Here is a 21153-nt window from a genome sequence, read left to right as displayed (position 1 = left end):
CTAAGAAACCTCTCCTACAATTTGCCACAAAAGTAGACAACAATAAGAAAAAAAATTCAGGGGGTTGTAGGGAATGGGAGTGCCATGTATGTAAGAAACATTATTTTAGGAGCTACACAAGAATGTATTGTCATCTTTTATGGTTAGGTGGGCAAGGGGTGAAAGGTAGCAAAAAAAGTAAAGCTAATGGAAAACTTGAGGCCAATAGGTTACATGTGGAGGCAAAGATATTGAAAGCGGGGGTCCAATAGGTAACACAACCACACCCACATTTAGTCCCACTAGCACTACTAGTAAAGGGAAAGGAAAGGCCAAGAGAGATACCAATGTGGCTGATTTATTTAACATACAAGCAAAAGAGAGAGTTGAAGAGTCCATTGACAGATTTCTTTTTGCTCATGTCTCTCGTTCCTCATTCTATAAACATATGTGCAAAGATATATATGTTGCTAGTCCCCCATTTGTACCACAAGGAGAGACTAAATTACGCACCACTGTCCTTGATAAAGAGTACTCAAAAGTAAACATTTTTATGGAGGATATGAGACAAACATGGATGAGTGATGGATGCTCTATCATCATGGATGGGTGGACTGATATCAAACATCAGCCACTCATCAATCTTATTGTCACTAATACAGCAGGGTCCTATTTTCTTAGAGCCATTGATTGTTCAGGAAAAAGGAAGGATGCATCCTTCCAATTTCAGATTTTGAAGGATGCTTTAGAAGTGGTAGGGGCTTCAAATGTTGTGCAAGTAGTGACTGATTCAGCCCGGCTATGTAAATTAGTTGGTTTGATAGTAGAGAGCACCTATAGGCACATTTTTTGGACCCCATGTTGTGTATATGCATTGAATAACACCTTGACGGACTTTGGAAAAATTGATTGGAGAAAGGCTATAGTGTCTGAGGCTAGATATGTGCAAATGTTTATTTGCAATCATCGTACATCTCTTGTACTATTTAGGACATTTTCCAAAAAGAATTCCTCAAGCCCATGGACACTAGATATGCTAGCTACTTCATTTTGTTGGAGAGGATGCTTGAGATTCAAGGGGCCTTACAATACATGGCGGTCAATGCAGAGTGGAATAAATGGCATGAATCAAGCACCCGGGATGGAAGGTTTGTGAAACGAAGAATCCTAGATGAGAACTGGTGCACCACAATGAAATGAGAGACTTAAATAATTAGCATCATAATTGTTATTGTTTATTTAATAAAAATATTTCTGCTTTAAGCACTTGCTGATTTTCTAAAAATTATGATGTTTTTCACTTGTAATTTTCTTTCATTTGCAAATATATTTGCTCCTTGATTGACCCTATTGTACAAGTCATTAGATATGTTGATATTGACTCTCCTAGCCATGGAGAGATTTATGAGACCTTTGATAGCATGCTTGGGCAGATCAAGCAAGCTATTAAAGACAAGGAGCCTACTTTAGCCTACTTTGGGGTTCTATGAGGAGCATCTTAAGCCCATTGTGATGAAAAGGTGGAACAATATGAACACTCCACTTCATATGGCAGCCTATGCAGTTAATCTGAAATGGTATGCCCCAAGGCTTGGTAAAGTGTCTCCATCTGTTGATGAAGAGGTGAGTTTAATTTATGTTTGTTCAGTATAAGTGAAGGAGGCCTTCTTCAAGGCCCTTTCAAAAATGTATAATGCAGCGGATGTTGCAAAAATTCAAGGGCAATGGCTTGACTTTGCCAATCTTTGTGGTCCACCTTTTGGTAGACCAGAGGTGAGGACTGTAGAGCTACATTAGATCAAAGAGACCTGATTGGATGGTGGACACGGCATTGTAGAGATGCACCTGAGCTGAAATGTCTTGCCATTCGTCTTCTTTCACAAGTTGCAAGCTCTTTTGTTCCAGAGAGAAATTGGTCTACATATAGCTTTATCCAATCAGTCAAAAGGAACAACCTTACCTCTAGATGATTGAAGAAGCTTGTGGTTGTTCATAGTGTACGCGACTATAGGAACGGCAAAGTCTTGAGTATTGGCAAACTCCAGCACTACATTGGGATGTTAATCTCGAGGATGCATTGCAAATTGATGAGGATGACACACCTCCAAGGCTGCTTGGTATTCCATTGGATGAGGACCCTCTACCTACCCCTGCCAATGATTCAAAAGAAAAGGTTGATGCTGATTATGAATTGGATATAGATTTAAAATAAAGGAGGGGAGAAAAGTTATTCAAGTTGAAAGAGAAACAAGAACAAATAGAGAAAGGGCATCAAACAGCCCTCTCAAAATCAACCAAGTGATCAAGTTGATGGGACAAGCCCATCGGAAGTTGAGTCTTATCAACAATGTTTCAATTACACATATGGTCAAAAGCCCACTTCGCCAAACAATCAGCAACACTATTCCATTCCCTGGGAATATGAGTGAAAGTAACAGACTCCAAATAAGTACACAAATTATGAATATAGTCCGCAATCAAAGCTAACCTCCAACTAACAACTTCAAAATGTTGCTGATTCAATAGATGTATCACCACTTGTGAGTCAGATTCACAAATAAGCCTTCTCCAACCAAGGTCACAAGCATTCTTCACAGCATACAAAATAGCTATGGCCTCCATCAGGTTGTTAGTGTGATGACCTTTATAAATAGAAATCACAAACTGGACATCCCCCTTACTATCTCTATCAACACCACCAATGCCAGTAGGGCCTAGATTTCCCTTGGAAGACCCATCCATGTTGATTTTAAGAATACCCTGCGGAGGGGTACTCCACTTCCCCACCCTATTTATCTTTTGCAAGGGATGTCTACACATCTTTCTTAGTTGTTCTCAATGTGAGAGGGGAATATTTAGACGATTATTGAAAATATCCTCCCCTGGTTCCATGGCCTTAGAGGTGTCACATTTTGCAGAAATAGTTTTCCCCAAAGAATGGAGAATTTTCCACCATGAGTGAGGAACCTCTAAAAATTCATCCTTAAAGATACAATGGTTCCTTTCCAACCAGATATGCCAAATAATAAAGGAGGGTCCAAGAGTCCAAGCAAGTTGAAGAAATGAAGTCTTGACAGGAGCCTTACCCCAATGAGCAAAGAATTCTGCTAGTGAGGAAACATGCCAACAGGATTGGTTCCACACATTCCACCAAGAGTGCCAAATATGTCTAGTGAAAGAGCATTGGAAAAAGAGATGAGAGATATTTTCTTCACTAGTCCAGCATAGAACACACATTAAGGGTTCTTGGAAGCCACACTTGCATAAATTATCCAACGTAAGACATTGGCTATAAACCACCAACCAAATAAAAAAATTACATTTGGGCCATGAAAACTTGTACTAGACTTGCTTCCGCCAAGGTATTTGAATGTCCCCCAACGTCTGCCGAAGAAGCTCAACATATCCTGCAAACACTGAAAATTTTCCAGACAAATCTTCACTGTCCCAAGTAAGAACATCATTACCAACCAAAGTAATGCACTCACAAGACTGCAAAATCTAAAACAACTCCTTCCTATCCTCCTCAGATCCTCTTAGAGCCCATTCAAAGGGGAGTTTCCAACGAAAGGAAGGAGCCAAACCTCTAACACACTTTATCTTATAAAAATCAACTGTGTCCCAACCAGCAGCACTAAGAGTTTGATAGAGGGCATGTAACTGAGGATGAGTGGTAAGAATAGGAGGGTGCCCATCCCAAGAGTCAAGCCAAAATAAAGGTTGTGATCCCGAATGACAAATCCAAAAAAGACCATCTTTAACCAACTGAGCTCCAAACTTTAGCGTATTCCAAATCATGGATTCCTAGAGGACAGCCATAAATTTGGCTTTCCGCTATGAGATACTTAGATTCATTATTGCTTTTAATTATTATGGAGTTTGGACATCTCATTTACACTTCTGGTATTTACTTTATGTCATTTTGATTTCATGCATGATGATGATACATTGATACTTGGAGCCTTTAGGCATTTTTGCTATATATAAGCAATATTCGGATATTCATATATCATACTATCATTTGAATCTTGATAGTTTCAATTTCCATATATTGATATTCTAAAATATCTATGACTCTATAGTGAATGGTTTATCAATGTTATGATATGCATATTTGGATTTTGTCTCTAAAACTATATATATATATATATCCCCTATGGTTTTAATCGTTGTCCCCTCAGGTCCCATCCCCTAAATTTTGGCTTCAACCCATGCCCATACCGGAAACATGTCCTCATCCCCTAAAATGTCTTCGTCCCGGAAACTCCATGAAGCATACTTTTAAACAAGTTTGGGAGGAAATTTCCTGCATTTTTTAGCATTGTAATAACAGTATATTTGATGTAACAGCCATGCATGTTTACTATCAGAATCATTATAAATAGATTCGCCTTTGTAATTGATTATTTTGTTGGAAATTTATTATATCGTTTCCTTCCATGCTTAATGAAATGAAGAAAACCATGTCAAGATTCAAATACCCAAATCAGATTTGAGAAAGTCTCCGAGTTTGGGATATTTTAGTGGGGTCTGAAAACCCCAAATCTTGCCAACCTTTAGGGTTTATCACTATATGAAAGAAATTTCAGTTGCATGTCAGATTTTTCAATGGCTTTTCAATCCAAGTGGTCTTTTTGGCGGCTTTGGTGCTTGGTTTTTTTGGTGTCAATCCCCTAAAGTACCTTGAGTTTCAAGTGAAAATTGATGAAAGGCCAAGTCTAGAAGAGAAGTAGCATCTGCCTTTGGCTCTGTGAGAGGAAACTTTGGTGAAAATGGTGAGTTTGGCCAAGTATAGCAATCAATTGACCCTTCACCAAGACTGCCTATCAAATTTTGAGTGTTTTGACATGCTATTTTTAGTCTCATTATGTCCCAAATTGCCCTAATTTTGCATTTTGCGCAAACTTTCTATTTATAGTAATAATTCTATTTCTAACATGTCTGATGAGTAATAGCAGAAGAAAGATAAGGAGTCCGATCAATAAAAAAAGCTGATCAATGAAAAAAGCATTCAAGAGCGAAAAAGCATGGAAAAAGCGCCTAAAATGGCCAACTCTAAAAAGTATTAAAAACAGCCTGAAAATGAGAAGGCATGGAAAAGGCATAATAAAGCATGGGAAAAACACTTGAAAGAGAAAATAATGAGAAATTTCACTAAATTTTGAGAGAGCACAAGATGGAAATTGAATGAAAATGCAAAAATTGTCAAAGTGTTGGTCAAAAAGAAATGGAGAAATAGCTAAATTGATTAAGTGCTAATTGAAAGGAAAGAGAACATGGAAAACAGTTAAGTCATGAATAAACCCTTAACCCACCTCCAAAAGTGCCCATGAGCACTATTTTGCAAGGGTCAAAGAATTCCACCAAAAGAGAAAATTCCTCTGCAAAGGCTAAAAAGGCACCTTGGATACAAATACTTCTAAGGCAAGTAAAATATTTCAAGGAATAAATTCCTCTATCATATGCTAATTGCACCCATGGGTGTTGAATCCATTACTCCAATGAATGTTGCATTGTTTCATATCCTTCACACCCCTTCAAATGCGCCCAAGTTTGGAAAAAAGCAATGCGAAAAATTGACACATCAATGTAAAAATCCCTCCCTAGGGCATACATGCACCCTAGAACCCAACTCGAGAGCCAATGAATAGGTTACAAAGTGCAAAATCCTTCTCAAAAGCCAAAGTATGCTCATGAGCGCCAATTTCCACAAGCCAAGGAAATTCGTGTAAGTTTTAAAAATCCTCCTTAAGGTCCCATTTGCGCTTGAAAGCGCAATTTCTACTATGCAAAGGAATGTTTCAAGCTTTTTGAAATTCATCACCATATTGGATCGTTGTGCAAGAGGTAAAAGAATATGTTTCAAAGTTGAAATCTTGCAAGAGAGTTAATTTACTAAGTTGCCGATTCGGGTTTGAGTTCGGGGTTCGGTTCGTGGATTCGGGCAATTTTTTATTTTCCCATTTGGGTTTGTGAGTATATATATATATATATATATATATATATATATATATATATATAAACACACGCACACAAGAGAAACATGCATAGTTGCAAAACAAAGTCATTTCACAATATGAACAATTGTTGCTTGATCATTGATCAATGCCAAATGCCAAAGGGTTTCGGGTCCCTTCAAAACCTGTTTTTACCTGAATCTAAAAGCATTAAATACTCGCTCATTAATCTATCTTCATGATTGTAAAGAAAATTATACATTGAATTACTAAATTGCAAAACATAGACTAGTTCATCAAATAATACATTGAATTACTAAATTGCAAAAGAAAGACTAGTTCATCAAGTAATAAAGATTGAAACATGATGATAGATGACAAGTTTTTAGTAGTTTATCAATAATCATAGTATCAAATGCCCTTCAAGGGTCAAATGGATCATCACAAAATGAGGGATCAATGGCTTCATCCCCAACTGCAACTATGTCTAGATCTTCATCATTAGAACCCAAACTAGTTCCACTAGTCCCATATGCTGCTATATCATCGTCCTCCTCCTTGACATAAGGGATTAGATGAGTGAAATGTTTTTTATTAAGTTCCTTTGAGAGTTGCATAAGAAAACAATTAAAATTTTAATGTTGTTTTAGCCTTGGGTTCGCTATGGGTCCATCTGGGTTCGCTTCAGCAAGGACCCGGACGAATCCACAGTCAAAACTAAGGAGCCTGCCCGGACCCGAACCGAACCCAGGGACGAATCCGGACTCGTACAGACCCGAACCCAAATCCGGGCAGCAGGGGACGAATCTGACAACTAAGTTAATTTACAAACACAAACACTGACTCTATTGGCTCAAAGAAAATTCCAAAATGCAAGATACTATACGTAAAGCCTTATATAGAGTGCAAATGCAATGTATGCAAGCATTCAGTCCAAGAAAATGGTTTGTCATCATGTTTGAAATGCACTCATGAGCATTGATTTTGCAATGCCAAGGAAAAGTTTGAAAGACCCAAAATTTGCCTCCAAGATGTATGTGCACTCTGGAGTGCTACTTCATGGTACCCAAGGACTCTTGTCTAAGGCTTGAAGTCCATCTCCAAGTTTGATATGGACACATGAGTGCAAATTCGTTAAAGCAACAAATTTCACTCCAATGAAAAAACCCACCACATAGTCTTCAATGTGCTCATGAGCACTAAATCATATGTGCCGAATAAAGTCATTTTGTATACTAAAATCCTCTACTATATCTCATTCATACCAAGGAAAAGGTTGGAAAGCATTGGAAAACAAAGGATTAAATCTTGCCTAAATATTAAATCCTTGACCTTGTCTCAAATACGCCTACAGAAAGAATTAAAAGCATGATGGGAATTTGGTCAAGTAGGCGAAATCAAAGTGAAGAAAATCAAATCTAAAGTTGGAAATATTAGAAATTCATTTTTTAATTAAAAATCCTCCACATCTATTTAATTGGTGCTAAAAATTATATTAAATGTTGAAATATTCAAAATTGCCTAAATATTAGAAAATTCAACCCCTTATTTAGTGGGCACCAATGAATGAAGTGTGTCGATGAAGATAAAAGCTCATAATGGAAATTTTGGAGAATAAAGGCAAAAAAAATGACAAGGCCATGCAGAGTAAAATGATTTTGGATAACTCAAGATTCTTGCTAAAACTTGGAGGATACAGTGGAGGCCATTAAAGAATATACTCATTTTATCCTTGAGCAAGGTTTCTATATTAGATGAGTTTCTCGTTTCTTTTTCACATCAAAGTTGGAGAATTCAACAAGAGGCATGAGCTTTTGAAGAAAGAATAGGAATGCAAATTTTGGAGAGAGAATGTTTGAGGTTTTTAGAAGAGAAAGGTGACTTCGCAGCAAGAGAAAAACCAGATGTGAAATTTTTGAAGAGAAATAATCCCGAAAACAAATTTAAAAAATTAGAGAGACGTGTGAAATTTGGAGAGAGTTTCTTTCTAGAGAGAGAAGACATTTTATGGTAAATTTTCAGATTCTCCAGAGGTTTTTCTTCTTAAAGTTAGAATTATTTCATGGCTGCAAGTGTAAGGGGCAGTTAATTCACAAGATGAAACTCTAAGAGTATGGGCCTGCGCAGCAAAGCCGGTTGCACACAGGTGTGGCGTAGGTGAGGCCTTGTGCCAATCTAAGGAGTATCAGATGGGGCTATGTTATGTGTTGGGTATGCATAGTTGTGGCATAGGATCCCGTCATGGGATGGATCCAAGGTGTATCCAATGGAAATGTACTACATGATGTTCCCATTAGCATGGTTGTGATGTAGGCGAGGCGTGGAGTTAAGCTGAGGTGCAATTTTGGGTTGTGCTATTTGATGTTCCCACTAGCATGGTTGTTGATTGCTTTTATTATTTTGGGTTTGTTGTTGTCTATGTTTTATGATCCAAAAAATGTGTGTTTTTCCTCCCCTCATATAGTGCGATTGGTAGACAAATTGATGTGGAAACTTCCTTGATTTATTCAATGCATGTATTTCCTTTTGTGCCCCCGAGTCAGTTGTCTAAGATGTTAATCTGCTTATCCCTTTCGCTGCTTGTATGACCTATACTCTAATCAATGTCAGCAATTGTGTTTCTATCTTTGTCTTTGTTCTCCAATTCGAATCCCTCGATGATTTCTCATCCCTCCTTCTCATACATTTATATTCTCTTATTAAGGAAGCTATAGGTTGTTGACCAAGTCACAACAAGGGGTCGTGACTTTTGGTCCAACATTGATTGTCTTTGTCTAATAATCAATGTTATTTGACTTCACTAGTTGTTATTATTGTTTGTTTAATTATTTCTTATCTAATAATATATTTTTATATATTACTGTTTAGTTTATTAATATCTCATTCCTTATTTGTTATTTGCTTTATTATTATCATTTAATATATATTGCTCAATGTTTACCGTATGGGGTAAATAGTTTAATGCATACAGACAATAGACAAGAACATGTAACACAACAGTACTCCTTTTATTATTCGCATATATGCCGAAGAGATCACATAGTGCTTCCAATGATGATTACATTAATAATCCAAAGTCCATTCCGAACGGTGTACATATCCATTCCGAAGGGGTGACTCAACCCCATCAGCTATTTTATAACCTCACTGACAACATGCTAATCTACCCGTCAGCTATTTTATAACTTTACCGACTACACTCAGGTGCTTAGTTTTAGAAAATAAAAATTGTAAAAAGGAAAAATAAGCTTATACATTATTAGGACTTATTTTGGGGTTATTACACAGAGAGAGGATTTATATAAAATATAACATTTAATATAAATACTTTTAGGACGCTATAGGTTTCAACTCCATATGAGTTATAATAAAGACTCCAAATTTTGGGAGTTTCTAGAAAATTAATGTCACTAGTGCTAAAATATAAATCTGAATCTAAACAAAGCAAATAATACCCTAGATCTTCTATGCTTATGCAATACAATAGGTATGCAATAGCTAGCTACAAAACCTATGAATTCACAAGCTAAGTGAGGGTCTTTGTTTTAGCGCTATCAACAGAAAAGGGAAATTGTCACTTTGATATTAAAAGATTCAACAAGAACCAAATATGAAACAACAAAAATATGCAATCTTCCAGCTAAGATCAGTGCCCTATCCATTGGGTGTTACACAAATCAAGGCATACATCATGATCATTATGATCTATCAATTTACTTTGTAAATGAGACATCGGCTTTCAAAATGAATCTACTCATCAAAACCCTTCCATGAGATCTATGATTCTGTCAAAGTATGCTAAGCATTTAATTGATTCTTTGAATCAACGACAAAACATACAATGCCATATAACTCAAAACAAATTGCAACTGAGATCTAGGTTCTTTGTTTACGTATCACAGAAAATTGCACAACTCAAGGACAGGAAAATATTGTAAATGTTGCTTTGTATTCGTTTCTTTGAAACCAAATACATCAAGATGCATGTAATTACTCAATTTACTTTGTAAATGAGACACCAACTTTCAAAATGAATCTACTCATCAAAATCCTTCCATGAGATCTACAATTTTGTCAAGTATGCTAAGCATTTACTTGATTTTTTGATTCAACAGCAAAACATACAATCCCATACAACACAAAACAAATTGCAACTAAGATCTAGCTTCTTTGTTTACATATCAAAGAAAATTGCACAACTCAAGGACAAGAAAATATTGTAAATGTTGCTTTGTATTCTTTTCTTTGAAACCAAATACATCAAGATGCATGTAATAACTCAAGACAATGCATAATAGACCAAGACTGTAACTTAGAGATGGTCGACACCATTGTATACACATTCTTCACGAAGAAAATAGTAGAAACAATCCACTTTATTTCCTTTTTTTTTTTCAGGCAGTTTTTGTGATCAAATTGGAGTTACATCTAGCAAAATGCATTGCTCCTTCAAACACTCTTGTAGCACATCATTTCTGACTTTAAATATTGATATATGTTGAGCAGACCACACTTACAGTTTTTTAATATGAGAAATGTCCCTGAGGCAATATAGACGTAGATTTCACCGTTGTTCCACTAGTGAGTTTGATTACAACTTGATTCCCATCTTCTCATTGATAATCATGGAAGTTGCTTTGTAAAATGGTGCATTTGAGCAAATTGTTCTCCTATATGATCGTTTAAAACTGAGAAAAATCATGTCTAAGCATCCATGAAGTTGTCTACTCAATTCCCCTTAATGTTAACTGTGCATAGAAATTCACACACTCACTTGATCTAGAATTATAATATGTGCATTCTTTTAAATGCCATACACTTACATTTTTCATCCCGTTAGAACATTTGTCTTGAATAAATAGAGCTACTCCCTTTATGCTTATAAAGCAATTCTAATTAAATAAGTCAGGTCACAAAGTGGCCCAACTAAAAAAAATCGTTTTCAAACAACTGACTTTTGAGAAAACTCATCTGAACACCTTCTTGCATTGATGAAATTGTATATGGCAATTGGTCGATCACTTAAAATCACTTTCTCACCTATTCTGAAAACATCTCATGTTTGTGTTAATAGCCTCTAAAACCAACCTTTAAAACTGACAAGATCACTTGACTAAGCCTAGAAACACATATTCTATGTGCCACAAAGATCCTGCCTTCAAAATTTCAGATCATGACAATATCCTAGTCAAAATATATTGAGCACTAAAGTTGCCTCTTCGAAAAAATAGCTTGCAAACAACTTGTCAAAAACAAGAAAATGCATCTGGAATAGCCCCTAAAAATAGGTCAAATGAACACTTGGAAACTTGAGATCTGGGGTATAAGTACACTCTTATATAAAGAATATAAGTCTACATTTATGGCTCATGATGAATAACTAGGTGCAATTGGCAAGTTGTCAAAGTTGGCTACTTGGAATTGCAAAACTGGGCAACTTGACAAAACAATGATTTTTCCAAATGGAATGGACTTAGGAAAGTGTGTAGATGGATTCATGAAAACTTGCAAACTAACACACTTGAAGTATTTTCAGTATAGAATACAGGTGTACAAGCAATTTGGCTTCATCCATCATAGGTTCAAAGTTATAACCTCTCGAACAAGCTTTCTAATTAATATGCAAATTTGAATACCAGTAAAACTTTAGAAATTGCATTTGGAAATGCATTTAAAAACTAGTCAAATGGATTCGTCAAAAGCTCAAATTTTGAACATAGAATGTCTTTGATCCAAGGAATACAGTGAAAAAAACTTTCTCAATAGGGTCAACTAGGTCAAATTTATAATCGGACAAATAGGGCTTTTGGTTAACTGTCACAATTGACAATTGGGTAATTTTAAATTTTACCAAATGGAATTGGCTTGGAAAACTTATCAAATGGATTAATCAAGGCTTCAAATTGCACACGTTGAATGTCATTTATGACTACAATGCAGTGGTATGACTATTTATTCAAAATACTTCACAAGTCACAAAATATTCACTATCAAACAGGGCTTCAAAAAATTAGTGTGCAAAACGCATCAGCATGACAGGGATTAACAACCAACTTTGGGGAACTCAAAACCCTATCAAAACATATCGAAATGACTTGAAATCTAAACAATAGGCCCTCTAATACGCATACTAAACACTGTTAAAGTGGCGAGTCATGACACTAATCCAAGTGCAAGACATTCAAATGCAAAGTAGCCCTTTCGAGCACTATTAGACAGACAAAAAATGCAGATTTGACAAGTGCTCAAAATACCACCTCACCAAATGACTTGAAGCTCCAATCTAATGACCTGAAGTGTAGGAAAATACTGAATGAAAGGCAAAAAACACATGATTGGACTCAAAACGGCATTCAGGTACACATGCATGAAAAGCAAAGTATTCAAATTTGATACTCAAATCCTTTTGCAATTTTGGGTCCCAACAGATTGTTTGTAGAAGAAGGCAAGAGGTGCAGGTTTAAGGAAATTCAAAATTCAAAATTTGGCTTTCACAGCAAGGATGATCCAAAAGATGTATAAAGGGCCTCATAAATCATTATGAAAGGTTTTAAGACAATGAGCAGCCTAGTAGGGTTTTCACAATGGCTAACATTGGAGGGAGGACAATGGGGTGGAATTTTATGTTGGAATCCAAATCATAACAGATTACTCATCATCGAAGTTCAATTGTAATGTCCCTATTTTAGCATGATCCTAAAGTTTGGGTTTGTCAACTCATCATCACAACCCTCATGAGTTGACGTTTGGTTTTGAGGATCCTTCTTGTGGATTTGCTATTTTGAACTTACTATTTTTAGTAAGTCACTTTTGGCCAATTATTGTTTTAAGTAGGGCGGCTCTGGCCGAAGTGGTTGCCTGGAATTTTTGCTCTCAACCTCTAGATGGATTATTTGGTGAAGTCATTTATTTCAATTTTAATGAGACTTAATGAATATTTAATGCACTTTTAATTAATATTGTGCTTTATATTATGAAGTAATTGGACTTTATATTATAAAGCTATCTCTAAAAAAAGTGTGATGGTGTTTGCACCAAAAGCATTATAAATATGACTTCATTTGGGAGAATTGATCATCTTGAATATTATATTTCTGATTGATTAACTAGCTGAGGGTTTGTATGAAGTTTTCTGAGAATTGTTTTGAGCATTGTTGCAATTTGTTGCTGAGGTATAACAAATTGCAAATTCTCCTACTGTTTTACTGTACCTATGGAGATTGGTAGTTGGATGACAATTACCGATTTGTGAAGGGGTTGGAAACAAGTTTCTCATTCAATTGTGACTGTAAATAGAGGTTCGAATTTGGGCTGGAGGCTGACATCTTGTGCCCAAAGGGTGCCATTTGATAATTGCCTTTCACCTGTAACCCATGTCAAGGCAAGGTGACTGAATTAAGAGGTTGGGCAGTCATCATTAAGTTTTTACGATTTCTATAAACTACAAATCAAAAGGGGTCTGTGCGCAGCATTTGGGAGTTACCTATAGCCGCAGTCTGATTGAGAAGTTGTGCCTTGCATTCAGAGAAATCTATATCAGATCGGGACCTAGCTATGATTGGCGCTCTGCATTTGGATTGAACGATCTGCCATTGGCATTACAGCTAGCAATATTCTGGGATCATACTTCATCTTGGGTGGCAAACATATATATTCTCTTCCAAAAAACACAAAAAAAATCATATATTCCAAAAAAGACAAAAAATTCAGAAAAAACACAACAAAAAATTCAAAAACATATTTCATTTGCATCAGCATTTCAGAGTGAGACTAGAATGGGTCTTTCCATCAACAATAGCATCTTGACGAACTTTTGGGAGGACTCATGGGATGTGTTTGTTTCTATGAGAGATGTAGTTGGTCTTGAAAAAGGGATCGATGTGGTAAAAAATAGTATTAGCACCAAGGTGGCTGATTATAAAGTTGTGGTTCCCTCTCTTTCAGGAGTTGATTGTGTTGAAGAACTTTGAAGACCTCCCAGTTTCCCAAAAAAAAGTAAGTCTTTCAGACCAAATGAGTAGAAGAGCAGTTTTTTTTTTTATTATGGAAAAAAAGATGTTATCTTTTGCTGTGGGTCCAAGTAAGGTTAATAGTAAATACTCTACAAAACTAGATTATCTATTTCAACAAGCAAAGCAAAGGAATTCCAATTGGTTGCTGTGGGCTTTTGGCATCCTACAGTTCTGCCTAAGGTTGGCTCTTTCTTGTGAAGGGTGATGCACACAAACATCTTGATCGGTAACAGGTTGTGATCCCTTGGCACTCAGGCCCACAATCGATGTTTTAGTTGTAAGGAAGATGCAGATACAGTGAATCATCTTTTCGTGGAATGCACCTTTGCCTCCCAATGTTGGGATCGGGTGCAGGTCAAGTTGGGTTAGGAGGGCCCCAGACAAAATGACATTGTGAAACTCATCCAAAGTTGGCCAAGCCTGAACAGAACTTTATGGGCAGATTTGTAATGGTCTACTCCTTGAATGGTGGTCTAACATTTATGGAAGGAGCAGAATGGGAGAGTGTTCTGCAATGAGGATGGAGACATAGAGAAAAACATATTTAAGGGATTGAAGCTGGCTTGTGCAAATTGATGCCAAATTACAGGCCTTTGTGGAGGATGAATTCACTGCTTGGGACAACATTATTTGCAACCAATGGTCTCAACTGAAGGTTGTAAACAAGATGAAATCAGTCAATAAGAAGGCAGATTGGAAGCAAACAAATTGGTTTTCCCTCCATCTGGGAGGTTGAAGATCAAATTCCATAGAGCCTCAAAAGATAATCCTACATCAATGGGTATAGGAAGTGTGTCAAGGGAGGAGAATGGAATGATGATATGGGCGATTTTGAGGATAATAGGTCAGGCCACCAACACTGAGGCTGAATTAGAAGCTCTAGCAAGTGGGCAGATGGATATACAGAACTAAAGGTCTAGACAGGCTTGACATTGAGGGGGATTCTCTCATAAGCATAAGTGCGATGAAAGTAGAGGAGATACTAAATTGTTAGTTGCAAGGTTGGATAAAGAGGATCTAGGAATGATTGGATAGTGTATTGTCCCTATTTTCAGCAGGCTCCTACAGTTGGCTAAGTCAGTTCATCATGGCGACCCTCATGAGTTGGCAGTATGTTTTGAGGGTCTATGAGGCAAACTTGCTATTTTCAGTAAGTCTATTTTGAGGTGGTTTCTATTTTTAGCAGTGCAGTGGAGGCACTAGCAGTTGATCTTCATCAGCAGTGGATTGAGCCACATTCAGGGAGTTCATATAATAAGTTATTTATGAGGCTTTAATTTATTAAGAGACTAGAGGCTTTAATTTATTAAGAGACTATCTTATTTCATGTTATAAATTCAAAGTGTAATTGAGATTCCTCTTAAGTGAAAAGTGTCTACATGAAGCTATGTGCTTAAAAGTTATTTATTTAAAAGAATTAGTTGGAAGCTTGTAATTGAATGGTGTGTTGATGAAGAAACCTTAATGAAAAGTGTATAGGAGAAGCCAAGGGCTTTATAAATGAGGTTTCATGAAGCAATTAGAACCATCTTATTGTCTATTGCTTGATATTTTCCTTGTAAGGGTTTTGAATTTTCCTTGAGGACTGATTCCTCTTCGCCTGTCTTAATTTGTAGCTGCTGTATAGCGAATTGAGTAATTGTTGTGAATTTGGGAGAGAATTCAATTCTGTGCTGAGGTATACATAATTTGAATTGATTGTTTTTTGAATTGATTGTTTTTATCATCTGATTTGGGCACCTTCTTTCTGTGATCACTGTATCTTGAAGGGCGAATTGGAGCTGTATGTTGGAGGTACTATTTCTGCTATCAAGGGTGATTGAAGTCTGCTCTTTCAGGCATTTCTTTGCCTTGTTTCTGGATGCCTGAATGTCAGCTATCAGTCGTTTACATTGTCTGCAAGTTGGGTGCCAAATTAATTCCATTTCAGGATGCGATTGCACCCGTGGTTTGGGCAACGATCTACTGTTGTAGTATTTTGCATTTGCTGGGTGCTTATTGTCTCTGTTCGGGGTGAATTTCATCTCTGATTATAGATGCCAAATATCTCTGAATTGGCCTGTGCATGATCCCTGCATTCTGGACTTGCATTATCTCTGTCTAGGAGTCACCGTCATCTGCACATTTGATGCCATCAATTTGCAGTATTAATTCCAAAGCTAGGTGATTGTTTCTCATCTGCTGGGCATGGCATTGTGGTCTATTAGTCACCATCAGTAGATGTTTCTGCTGCTGCAAAAGAGACACCAATATTGGCGTCGCTTTGGCTACAAATTACCTCACTGGGGCATGACTTTCAGCGCAGGTGTGGCCTACTGTTTGAGCGACATGAGGGTTCCTTGTGGACTTGGCGTTTGGAGACATTATCTCATTGCAGATTGAACATCTTCAGCACATACCAGGTTCTTACAATTTTTTTGAATGTAATCTCTTGAATAAATATACAGTTAAAGTTTGTGTGATTGTGGGATAGCATTGAATTGTATTCAGCAAATGAAATATATGTGCAAAAGCGATAATTGAAGAAGCTGGAAATTGCTCATCTTTATTATTTATATTTTTCCGGTATTGTATTTCATTTCATATCTATATAATTCCTCAAAAAAACACAAGGAGGAGCAAAAACACAAAAGAACTCCAAATTAATATCATTTCTCTCAGCAAAGTCAGTCAGAGCCAGCTTGGGTTCATCACAAATAGTTTGGCAGATTTTTCAATAAAGCATGTGTTTCGAGAGACCAATAGTGAGTCAGTTTTTAGAGGACTGCTGCAAATGTATTGGCACTGCCATAATGTCTGGTATGTGTTTTTCAAATGCAGCATCCTCTTATATATATATATATATATGAGAGTGAGTAAAGAATAGACATGGGACATGTCTGCTCATTAACATAATCACAATCCAATGCTACAGTTTATCTGAGAGAAGCTACAAAACATCAACACTCCCTCTTAGCTAGGGAGGATAAACATATGACCATGTATTACCTCAATGTAATATACATCTTTAATCAAAAGATATTCAACATTTTGATATCACATTTGATATCAAGAGTATTGGTCTTCCAAAATATCAACACATGATATTCACCAAATACTCATATAAGGTTTGATATCACATCTGATATCTGTTGATGTCAATTTTGTACCACTTCATAACCTATAGCAATTGAATACTTGAAAAGTAAATACTCATGAAGAACATGAGAAAAACTCCAAGGTTCCTTACACTTGTGGATACTAACTCAGTTATATTAATGTGATTTGTTGGTTAATCAAGTAGGCAGGCTTACGTTATTCATTTGAAGATAACTTGCACTTTTGTTGTGATGGTGATGAATCTAGTTTTGCAATGTATACTAGTGCCAAATGATGTTGGTGGTGATGATGGAGGGAATGTCCACCAGTAACGCTCTAATTTTCTTACTTTCTTCTAAGAATGAACTCCAACTACTGAACTACTTGTTGCTTTACTTCTACTCCTATAAATGGAAAGATTAGCAAATGGACGGGGATCAAATTTGATGAAAGCTTACCAACAGCTCTACCTTCATAGATGCAATGATTCAAGGAGGAAAAAGACTAGATTACCACGCAAGGCTTCCTAACAAGCCGCTAGGATGCTAGTGGCCTAATTTATAGATCCCTATCAAACATCCACTAATATCACCATACAATTATTCATCTACCCTTATTCTTACTATCTTCCTTTTCCACTAACCCTTGAATATCTTCAACTATTCGGACAAGCACCACCTCGCCTCTTGGCACAAGCATTTGCCTTAACCATAGCGATGCAGTGCATCTCCCCAAATCTAGATTCGGTTGGACTAGCAAAGCATCACCAACGGCCTCAGGCACCTAGCTTATTTCCTCAATATCAATTGGCCTATCCTCTTCTTCACTAATGACTGTCGTATCATCTCCATGCTAGCTCTTCAAGAGAGGAGAGTATTCAGTACTATCAATGTAACTACTTGATTCTGAATCAGAGCTCACCTCTCTACTGAGACCCTTTGCCCACTTGTATTAACCTCTCGGCTCATAGCCTCAATTATGCTCTCCCTTGACAATGTTGCATTCTATCTCTTTGCTAGAGGCTCCTGATGTTCTTTTCTCAACCACCAAATTTCTCTTCTTGCTCTTAATTGCTCTTTGTTGCTGGCTACTGCCCCTACCTTTCTATCGGACTGACCCCGCTAGACCTTCTTCGTCTAGTTTCATCTTCTCATAAGGCGTACCTTCCGACTTTGTAATTGCTTTAACTTCTCATTGTACCATGACTCAGTGTGTAGATCAACTGTCCTTGTAACTGCCTCTAAGGAAGGATCCTAATGATCATCCCAATCCACTAGACCCAATTCCGTTCCATCCAATGTATCATAATCTTCTCTCGGCACATTTTCATCATCTTCCAATTGATCGAGAATATCGAGGCCTCTCCATCTGATTGCCCTTATCATGCCCACTGACAATCTTGAGAAAGCTAGCTTCCTCACATGAAAGTCATCTTGTGCATTAGCCCAAAAATATTCTATAGTAGGAATATGTTTGAATGTGTTTTTGTGAGATGCCTTGATAAGACCATTAGAATCGAATCCTTGTCTTGCTCTATACCATCCTAGATGATACCATTCTAACTCCTCCATAGCTACAAAGGCAACAGGACTGGGGCAAGTATCATTGCCTATTCCAAATGAGAAGGTAATCCCTGTCTCACCTTTAAGTTTCATCATCTTGTCATAATGCTCAAGTTGCCTAGCCAACTCCATCAAAACTATCTTGTTGGGTGGGTACCTTAGAAGTCTCTTGGGACAAACTGTACTTCCTGCTACTCTAATATATGTGAATTGCAGAAATTGGATGAACCAACTCCCATACTTCTTTAACTTTTGCTTCCGCTTTCGATGAGAGCCTCCTAGCAGGTGTCCCTTGTAATATCCTTACCGTCTTCATGGAAAAGCATTATAAAACATCTTATAGTCTTTGGCGTTGTGCAAATGAAGTTGTGGATGGCACTCATGCACCAAAAATTGCCCCAACCCATTGCCAATCACTCCTAAAGCCTTAAGTCCAGTATTTTCATATAATCTTGTAATCAAATAGAAAAGATAGGATCCCATGTAGAATTGCTTTTGAATTTGTATTGTCCTTAGTTGCAACTCTAAATTTTCACTTCTAATTCTAGCCCAACCAAATTTTCTCTTTCCATTTTCAATTTCATCAATAAAGTAGTACATCAAGTTCTCGAATTGCATACCTTGAGCCACACCCACGATTCCGCTGAGAAGCACAATAAGGTCGCCATATTCCAATTTGAAATCTGACTAGGTGAACTTTGATGACTTGGTAACTCCCTTATTTCCCTCGTGTAGCCAATTCTACTTTAGATGAATGAAGTAGGCCTCCTAATTATCCTAAAAGAACTTGGTTGTTTGATCCATCATTCCCAATATCATGCCTTTATGCTAGGGCATATTAAATACTTCTTCGACCACTTGTCCACTAATGTTAGCCGACACTCTCTTCCCTTGATCAAAAATGATGGACTTGGTCACAATATCAAACCGAGATGCACACTCCATTACCAATTCTGGACAAGGCAAGGTAGGAGGGAAAGTCGCCACGTGCACAATTCCGCTCTTGTAGATTTTTTTGCCATGGGGGATTGTCCTTCAATCTATCCTTCAACTGTGCTATGTTTACCGTGTTGATATTGGTATCACTTATTCACCTCACTTTTGAGAAGAAGGTGGTCTTAGGCATCATGTCTTCCTTGTCTTTTTCGGTATTTGTTCCCTTTGGGTTCTTTCTTGCACTAACATCCACCATCATAAACACTTATTTCTGCCCCTTCATTATAAATGATATGGACTACACTTATCAATCTCCAACCTTCTTTCTATCGATGGAATCTAGCTTTTTTTTTGCCTCTCTAAATCCTATCTCTACACTTATCAATCTCCAAACTTTAATCCTAGGGGTGGGACTACCACTTTTTTCTGCCTCTTCGTTACCTTAGGATTGACTACACTTATATCTCTCAACTTCAATCCTAGGGTGGTCTAGCTTATTTCCACCTCTCCAAGTGTCCTATCATGAAATCTATGCTTATATCTCCCAACTTCAAACTATCAATGAAAATGATGAAGTGGTGGATGAAAAGTGCAAAAAGAAGATAAGGGAAATGAACCAAGCAAGAACAAGGAATAAAATCTGCCTTTAAAACTAATCTTCACCTCTAAAAATGAATTAGAATCTTACCTTAAATCTGCCTTTTACCAACAATCGAGCATCCTCAGATTTAGATCTGAACTCAAAAATTTCAATCCTCCTCCAAAATATGATACCCTAGCAAATGAATTGATTGCAAAATCTGCCCAAAATTAGAATTCCGACTTCCCAAATTCACCCAAAATTGCCAAAAAATCAGACCTTAAATTGCTTTTCCTCTTCCCCAAATAAGATTGCCATAGCTAGAGGAAGAATTCGCTGCCAAAGAAGGAAAATCTCAGACCTCAAAACATTGCCCAATTCTGCAAAAATCGGATCTGCCCCTTCAAAATCGCCCTAGGGCAGAAAATGCCCAACCAAGAAGGAGAAATGTAATAAACTTCACTGAATCTAACCACAGAGTTCAGATTTATGACTAGGCATTTTGTCAAACAATTATCAAGCGATATTTACTCCAACAACAAATATATGTTTAGAATAATAAATACCACTGTTTAGTGATTCATAAACTAGGAGCCAATGAGTGTAACAATTAATATTTCAAAGAGATTCATCCACGTGTACAAACTGATTCTTTGTATTGAACATTCATTCCACATGATGACAATAAATCAGTCAACCTTCATTATATTCAGAGTACAATGGCAGCGTTATAGTTCGGAGGTTTAAACAATGCATAGGTAGGTAAAAGAAGTGACAAACCCGTAACTAATGTGTCATCTTGGATGTGTCAACTTGCAGGACATACAATTGTTGCCAAGGCTGGAGCTTGACTGCAACTCAACTACTATTCTCTTAGTGACCACCTTAACTACTGGAGGAGTGTCTGCTAACCGCATTGGAGGAGAGAGTCACTATGTGACCAAGTCTGCAAATGATGTGAAGCCCCTGCTAGAAACTTTCCGCATAACACCCAGGCGTGACCTTGTTATTCCTCTCGGTTTTGAGGACATGACCCAGCAAAACTTCCA

The 21153-nt window shown here is 37.1% G+C and overlaps 1 protein-coding gene across 1 annotated transcript in view; it reads right to left on the bottom strand.

The window, feature by feature from the left end:
- Positions 1-21153, bottom strand: part of LOC149572129 (uncharacterized) — a 73533-nt gene that overhangs the window by 25914 nt on the left and 26466 nt on the right. The window lies entirely within an intron of this gene.

Source organism: Cupressus sempervirens, chromosome 2 (assembly GCF_028749045.1).
Source record: "Cupressus sempervirens isolate cs-2001-9-10 chromosome 2, ASM2874904v1, whole genome shotgun sequence".
Taxonomy (NCBI): Eukaryota; Viridiplantae; Streptophyta; class Pinopsida; order Cupressales; family Cupressaceae; genus Cupressus; species Cupressus sempervirens.
This window is presented reverse-complemented; position numbering and strand designations above follow the sequence as displayed.